This window comes from Myodes glareolus, chromosome 1 (genome assembly GCF_982192425.1).
Source record: "Myodes glareolus chromosome 1, mMyoGla1.1, whole genome shotgun sequence".
NCBI classification, from domain to species: domain Eukaryota; kingdom Metazoa; phylum Chordata; class Mammalia; order Rodentia; family Cricetidae; genus Myodes; species Myodes glareolus.
This window is the reverse complement of record NC_142026.1, coordinates 30,700,050-30,708,058: the sequence shown is the minus strand read 5'-3', so window position 1 is coordinate 30,708,058 and position 8,009 is coordinate 30,700,050. Positions and strand designations below refer to the sequence as shown.

The 8,009-nt window shown below is 49.3% G+C and overlaps 1 pseudogene; it reads left to right on the top strand.

Moving 5' to 3' along the window:
- The first annotated feature begins 1,483 nt into the window (after positions 1–1,483).
- On the top strand, positions 1,484–2,100 carry LOC148123287 (profilin-1 pseudogene; annotated as a pseudogene).
- Positions 2,101–8,009: the final 5,909 nt, after the last annotated feature.

Genomic DNA, 8,009 nt, shown 5'->3' with positions numbered 1-8,009 from the left:
CGCCGTCCACAGACTGCCCACTTTGACATTCTAGAGAACACAACAACACCTTAGGGAATGTCACGGTCGTGAGGCTAGAAGAACGGAGTCTCACGAGAGACGATTTGACAGCTTTACACCCCTCAATTTATCTTTGACCTTAAAACTTCATTAATTTTTTCATGCCCTTTCCATGCTAACGACACTTATCTTTGTAAGGTTATTGCTCTCATCTCCCAACATGGATCTCTTAGACTCTCGCGTGATTTAGATAACCTTCATAGTCCTGTTAAAATACACGTCATTTATGTGATTTGTTCAGATATATGAAAGCTGAAGAGAGAATTAGAAATTCACGCTTTAAACCCAAAGATCTTGAAAGGAATCTCTTTGCAAAGATTAGAGGTTTTTAACATTAATGGGTTTCAAATCTGTGGATAAATTGAAATGAGGATCCTGCTTCAGGAGTAGCTTGGGCAAGTGTGTTTCTATCTGAAGCTTCGAAAAAAAAACATGTTGGTAACCCAGTCAGCCCCAAGAACTGTCAGTTCAGGTTAAAATGCTCCGTGTCTCTGTGTTGGTAATGTGTGAGGAGATGCAATATTAAGGCGGTTTATTTAAAATTGGGTGCATTCCTTTGAGCCTCACTGAGAAAGTACAGTGTATTCACATCTGCCAGTACTAGTAACTGGGTATAAAAAATATTTAAGAAATGGCTGGAGAGATGGTTCAGTGGACTACAGGGCTGTGAGAGTTGTGTGTTTTGTTTTCATCTAAGGTGGTTACCCTGACAAGGACTCGTATTTCTTGAGCCCCTCCCTCGCCACTTACACTGATTAGCCAGGTCAGGAGGCAAAGTGGCGCTCCCACCCATGGGATGCAGTGCAGTCACCTCCCGTGTCAGTGATAAAAGACTGAAGGATGTTTGGCCAAGAGCACTGCTATCCTGGCTTGGGTCACGTGAGCCCTCTTTCCAAAAACGAACCACTCTGCCAAGCTATTTTTGCCTTCTTCCTGTGTTCCTTTGTGTGACACTGAATTTACTTTTTTGTTTCTAATGCTGCACAAGCCTGTTTGATCTCAGGGTCCACGTAAAAAACTGGACATGGTGGGAGCAAGGGTTCCTACGGAGGTGGGAGGCAGAAGGGAGAATTTTCAGGAAGCCCCTGAACCAGCAAGCTGGAATACACAGTGCCACTCAGGCGCAGACACAAGAAACAAGGTGGAGGGAGGGAACGGGCCCTACAAGTCGGTCGAGAACAAAGACACAGGTCTACTGGAAAACTATTATACATTGAGAAGATGGCTCAGCCAGTAGGCTGCTTGTCTCGGAAGAAGGAAGCCTGAAATGGATCCCCAGAGCCCACTTTTGAAAAGTCAGGCACCATGGCACACACTTGTGACCCCGGTGCTGGATAAAAGCAGAGACAGGGTGCCCCGAGCTCTCTGCCTCCCCCCCCCCCCCCCCCCCCCCCCCCCCCCCCCGCCCGCCAGCCCGAGCCCAGCCCGCGGCCCCAGCAGCAGCGCCATGGCCGGGTGGAACGCCTACATCGACAGCCTCATGGCGGACGGGACCTGTCAGGACGAGGCCATCGTAGGCTACAAGGACTCGCCCTCCGTCTGGGCCGCCATCCCCGGGAAGACCTTCGTTAGCATTACGCCAGCTGAGGTTGGTGTCCTGGTAGGCAAAGACCGGTCAAGTGTTTTCGTGAATGGGTTGACACTTGGGGGCCAGAAATGTTCTGTGATCCGGGACTCACTGCTGCAGGATGGGGAATTTACAATGGATCTTCGTACCAAGAGCACCGGAGGAGCCCCAACCTTCAATGTCACTGTCACCATGACTGCCAAGACGCTAGTCCTGCTGATGGGCAAAGAAGGTGTCCACGGTGGTTTGATCAACAAGAAATGTTATGAAATGGCCTCCCACCTGCGGCGTTCCCAGTACTGACCTCATCTGTCCCCTCCCCCCACTGCTCCCTTCAGCTTTTGCACCCTTTCTTTCCATACACACACATACCATTATTTTTTGGGCCATTACCCCCATTTCCCTTATTGCTGCCAAAAACCACATGGGCCGGGGGCTGGGGCTGGACAGACAGATACCTCCCCTTACCCATACCCCCCTCCTGTGTGTGTTTGGAAAAAAAATGTTTTTGATTTTTTTTTTCCTGAATAAAAAAGATTCTATTAAAAAAAAAAAAAAGCAGAGACAGGAGGGGCTTACTGACGGGCCAGCCTAACCTTGCAGGCAAGTTCCAGGCCAGGGGGAGACCCTTTCTACAAAGAAACAAACTAAATGGTGTGGGAAGACCACAACTCAAGGTTCTCCACTGGCCTCCATGTGTCACGTGGTTGCTAACACATGCATGCTCACCCGCACACAAACATGCACATGCAAAATAGTTGAGTCAAAATTAAAAAATCATCACACTTGGCCCAGTAAGATGGCTGGGTTGGTAAAGGCAGTTGCTGACAAGTTTGATGATAAGAGGTCAGTTCCCCGACCCACAGGGCAGAAGGAGAGAGTCAGCTCCTTCCTGTAAATTACCCTCAGATCTCCACACACGCTCCACGACGCAGGCGCAAGCATGTGAGCAAACACACACCCATACATAAGTGTAATTAAAAACACAATATTACCGCAAACCTGCCGTGTTTACAGACTAGCTAGAGTCTGCACCTGAGCTTCATTAAAGACACCTGGCGACAAATCAGGACCCAAGAACCGGAAAAGTCCTTAAATAATGTGACTTAAAATGTATCTTCTTGGGGTGGTGGGGGGAAAGGGTATTTTATCTAGAGAACTCCTAGGTCCCCAGAGTGATGCTGCTACTATTGTTCTGCCCAATGGACGTCGTGACAGACAGCCCTCTAACTGCCTGGCTCCGTGCTCGTGGATTAGTGTAGCGCTCAGTCCTCATCCGAGCTGCTCCTTTGGGCCGTGGCCAGTGCGGAAACTTACAGTTGGTCAACTCAAAGAGACTAGGTGTCTGCAGAGTGCTCAGCCACAAAGGAGACATCCATATCCTACCCCTTACCGCCGAGACTCGCGGAACTTCTGTAAGCGTGGGGTGGAGATTTTGTAAGAGTCAGAGGCCGGGAAATAACCAAAGCAAACAGTATCTTACGGACACAACAGGACTGCTCCCTCACAAACTCAGTGAACGCCCGCACGAGATCAATCCAGTCAACATTCCAGCATGGCGCATCATCAACCCTCATCCCTAGATGAGGAGCTATTGACAGTTGACAGATTGGGGAGCAGATGTCAGTTTTCTGGGTTAGTCTACTGTGTTCCAGGATGGTCGGTCCTACACCTAAGAGTATACGATCAGAACAACTTGAACTTGGTTATTTTAAAGAAAAAAAAAAAAGACTCAAGGTTTGGGGGGTGGGGGATGGGGTGGATCTGGAAGGACTTAGCAGGAAGAGTGAGGGTGAATGTGATCAAAATGCATTGTGTACATCTGTGAAATTCTCAAAGAATTAATAAAAAATACTGTATTAGAAGTTGATAAGTAAAAACAATTTTAAACACATTTTTCATCATCTTTAAAAATGTCTTAGTTCCGTCCCACTCAAGACTCTGGCAATTTCTGCTTACTGGAAGGATGTCTGGCCACCCCAGGAGTAGTTTTCTGGCCCAGGAATGGCGGGGGGGTGATCCCTCTCCTCTGCTCCAGTGTGGCCAGAGCTGTCGAGATGTGAGGTTAGCAGTCTGAATCCGGGTTCTGGTCATGACTGCACCTCAGTTTGTTCTTTTCAAGTGAGCTCAGGTGAACATGCATGGTGACGTGGGGAGCAAGATAACACATAATCCCAAATCAGTAAGGACCGTGGCTCACAGGGTCATTTGTGTTCTCTGCTTTTCACCAGCTTCAAAGGCTTCTACATCTGTGAGCTTTAGAGCCTGGCTCACTTGTTTTTCCTCTTCTCGCCACCAGGAGGCAGCCCTCCCAGCCAGCAGAACCGCCCTTGTCTCTGAGGATTTGAGGAATCCTTGAAAAGCTGTCTTTGTTTATTTTGACGTTTCTTTTCAAGCAAAAACACCATACCTAGAAACTCAAATTCTGTGAAACAACCAGGCAATGTGGAGGCTGTTGTTCATGCATCCATTCCCTTAACTGTGCAGTGTGTGTGTATTTGTGTGTGTGTGTTTGTGTGTGTGTGTGTGTGTGTGTGTGTTATTGCCACATACAGGGCGCTGTGTCCGGATCAACGCACGTAGGTGCTCCTGCAGTTTGTAGAAGCCTTCGGCTAAGGGCGCGATGAGTCAGGGAATGGGGGTGATTATAGCAGAAGACAGTCCCGGCTGCTGTTTAGCTGCAGGCCTCAGCGTTTTACAAAGTGGATTAGCATCTTCTAGACTGCAAGAGAAGCAGACAGCCTGTCACACCGAGTCCTCTACCTGGTCGAGCACACCCTGTCCCTTCAGATGACCTCATATGCTCTCTGCTGGCCCGCAGTGACTCAGACTACCCTCGTCTGCTCCTTGCTGTTCCCTGAAGCCATTAGCACGTCCTCACCTGTCTTCTGCACACGGCTTCTGCAGCTATTGCTTGCCTAGCTACTCATGGCCTGTATGAGCCTTTCTCCTGACCTTATTTGACCAGCCTGGGTACCACATCCTTAGTACTGAATGTCAGTCTTGGGGGCACCTTTTTCTGCAGGTCTCTTTGCTTATTATGTGGCACCACCCAAAGGCAGAAAACTCGCCGTCACCAAGTCTCTGCTCACGGTGACAGTTATTCTTGACCGTCAACTTGTGGGCATGTCTGGGAGGGAAGTGCAGGGGATTTTCTGGATTAGTAATTGCTGTAGGAGAGACCCAGCCGACTGTGAGCAGTGTACCTGAGACAGGTGGGCCTCGGCAGTTTAAAAAAGGCAACTGAGCAAGCCAGTAAGCAGCAATCCTCCATGGTCTCTACTTCAGTTCCTGCCTTCAGATCCTTGCCTTGGCGTCCCTTGGTGTTGGACTAATAAGCCAAATAAACCCTCCCCTCGCTCAAATCATGTTTGGTCAGTGTTTTATCACAGCAATGGGGATGATAATGGGACACCCGTCAACACCTCCCTAACGCTAGAACTTTCTGGGGCCGACAGAAGGCACTCATTAAACACTCACAACATAAAGTCTGGTGTCTGTGCTTAAGGACTCTTGGATGAGTAGAGGCCAAGAAGGGTGGGATTATCTAGAAAATACAAAGGTGTGTGTGGTCTTCTCTTGAGAACAGGTAGGAGTGCGCTGAGGCCACAAACACAGAGCATGCCTTACGCAGAAGGATAACACTCAGTGTCCAAAGCTGCCTGGGCTTCTGCCCTGTGGGCTGAGCGTTCTCCCATCTCCATAATCTTCTCCTTCCTATGAGGTGTTGAGAGAAGAGTGAGACACAGCAGGTGGCTGTGTCTCTCTTACACAACTACAATCTGCTTTTCTGTTCCTGTCACCTCCTCTCCTCCCTCCTCCTCCTCATTCTCCACAAGACCTCAGACTTGGGGTAGCCCCTCGCAGACGACAAGGGATACACACAATGTCAAAAGAGAATAGAAATATCTTACTGGGGAAGCACCTACTTAACCTGCTACGACAGTTAAACTTGATAGTTTGATGGGACTTCAATCCAAGAAACGAACCCTTGGGCACCCCTGGGAGGGAATGTCTAGATCGGTTAATCAAAGTAGGAAGATGCACCCTGAATGTGGGCAGCACCACCTCGTGGCCTGGGGTCCTGGACTGAATGAAAAGGAGAAATTGAGCTGAGCGCCAGCCTTCCTCTCTCTTTGTTTCCTGACTGTGGAAGGAACATGACCAGCTGCCCCATGTTCCTGATTCAGTGCCTTTGACCGCACCTTCAAAATGTGAGCCAGCTTGCTGTTCTGATAATGAAAACAGTTACTCTTCCCTCTGAGCCTGCTTCATTCACAGCAGTGGGAAGTTTCCCCATCACAGGTCATGCTCAAGCATGGACATCCTTGAATGTTTTTAAACCCATGGTCTTTGCTGCACAGATACTGCCGCTTGAATGCACCATATAAGGAGGCAGGAATCCCTGAGAGGGCTGAAAATACTGGTGTGGAGAGCTTGACAAACCCTCGTGCAAGTGTCGGGGTGGGTAGACAGGGAGCAGGACCTGGACCTGCAGGGCATTGTGTGACCGAGTATATCCACTAGGGAAAGAGCTTACGCAGCAAAGCCTCCCTCAGCTATGCAATGATGCTTAGGATTAATAATAGCGTAACCAGTCATATAAATCCAGCATTTGTTTTGGGTATAGTCTGAATGCCCTAGAAACAGCCCTGAGAAGTCATGGTTTCCCTTTGGAGGGCATTGGAAGGAGTTGGCCTTGAATGGATTTCCATCAGGCCAGGGCTTGGATTCACCCCTGGCTCTGAGACCACTGTGAATATTTTCAAAGGGAGGGGACCTTCTATGGACCTCAAGAGACCAACCAGAGCTAAGTCCTAGGCACCTGTGCCCTGGCTTCTAACATCTTGTTAGGATATTTCCGGACAGTGTGCTTCCCTCAGGGTAGAAAGATTAGTCTGGATCCTACCCACCCTCATCACCCCAGTCCCCCAGGGCCACAACTTTATTTTCTTATCTATGGTTTTATTGGCACATGTTTGCAGTGCCAAGGGAACCCTGAGGGGCTTATTGTTATATAAAGATGCTTATGACTGAGGAACAACAGCCAGGAATATGGCAAGAATCACTCAAGTAGACAGAGACGGTGCAGGATGAGGTCCTTGGGGAGGCAGAGGATGACAGACTGAGCTGAGAACAGGTCTCCTGAGTCGCACATCCAGTCATTGTGGGAGACCTCAGAGGGCCCTGGAAAGAAGACTGTCTTCTGACCCAGTTTTCTGGGCCCATTGTTACTGCCCTGTTGGTTGCTGGATCCCTGAGCAGAGGCTGGACCATGGCTGGGCTCCCCCAGGTTCAGTCAGCCAATCAGCAAAGCCAGAGTGCCCATCTTTCTACACATCCAGGTGCCCATCACACCGTAGCCTGTTTAGCTTCCCTGTGCAATGCCCCCCTTTCCCTGGTTTCTATCTCACCATGAGTCCCTGGCATACATTTGAGCTCACTTCTTTTGCGTTTCCATGCTTTCCTGATCTCCTGGCTTTGCTCTCCCGCTGGTTTCTGCCCCATTTTTGTCCTTACTCTCACCTCCCAGACCACGTGGGCATCACTGACTCAGAACTAGGCCAGTCACTGGTCTCCTAAGCAGACAGAGAGACTCCACAGCAGCTGGTGGCTTAGCCCTTGCTCCAGGGACGAGTGTGTTCTAAACATAGAGGGAGACCACGTGGTAAGTCCCACCTGGGATGCAGGCATGACTTTCTGCTCATTCACTGTGGATCTTCGACAGGCCTTGAATTCAATCAGGCGAAAGGGGCCGAGGCCTGGTTCTTTTTTAATGTCATTCTGACATCAAGAAGGTTGTATCGAATGCTCGCTCTTCTACAAATCTAAGGGGAAAAGCTAGCTGCATACTTACATATTAGTTATGGGGGAAATTAAATTCCACATCTAAACTGTGCAGTGCAGTGGGAATGTTAATCCGCTCCTTAGAGTGTTATTAATGTTAATCATTTTGGTGATCTGAACACTCAGTGGCCTCCAGCAGAGCAGTGATGACAGAGCATGAATTGTCTGGCTCACATGAGTCAGGGAGGGCTTTGGGGAGGGACAGCCACCAGGCAGAGACTTGCTCCATGGGGACCAGTCCAGGAAGCTCCGGGGCAGCACTAAAGCCAGTCTTGGTCTCCACCCTCTAGCCAAGCTTGCCACTGCCTTCTCTGTCACCATAATGAGGCTTTTGAGAGGACTTGGCCAAATGTGGCAATTCTCGCAGGAAAAGGTCACATCCTAGATGACAGCTGATATCCAAGGTTCGGGGTGGCACAGAGACAATTGCTATTGGCTTGCAGCAGAAGTCAGGTTGAGTCTCAGGCTGAAGGGATTTGCCCAAGTCTAGGGGAAGCTGGGTCATATGACAGTAGAGCAGGAAGCAGGTTGCAAG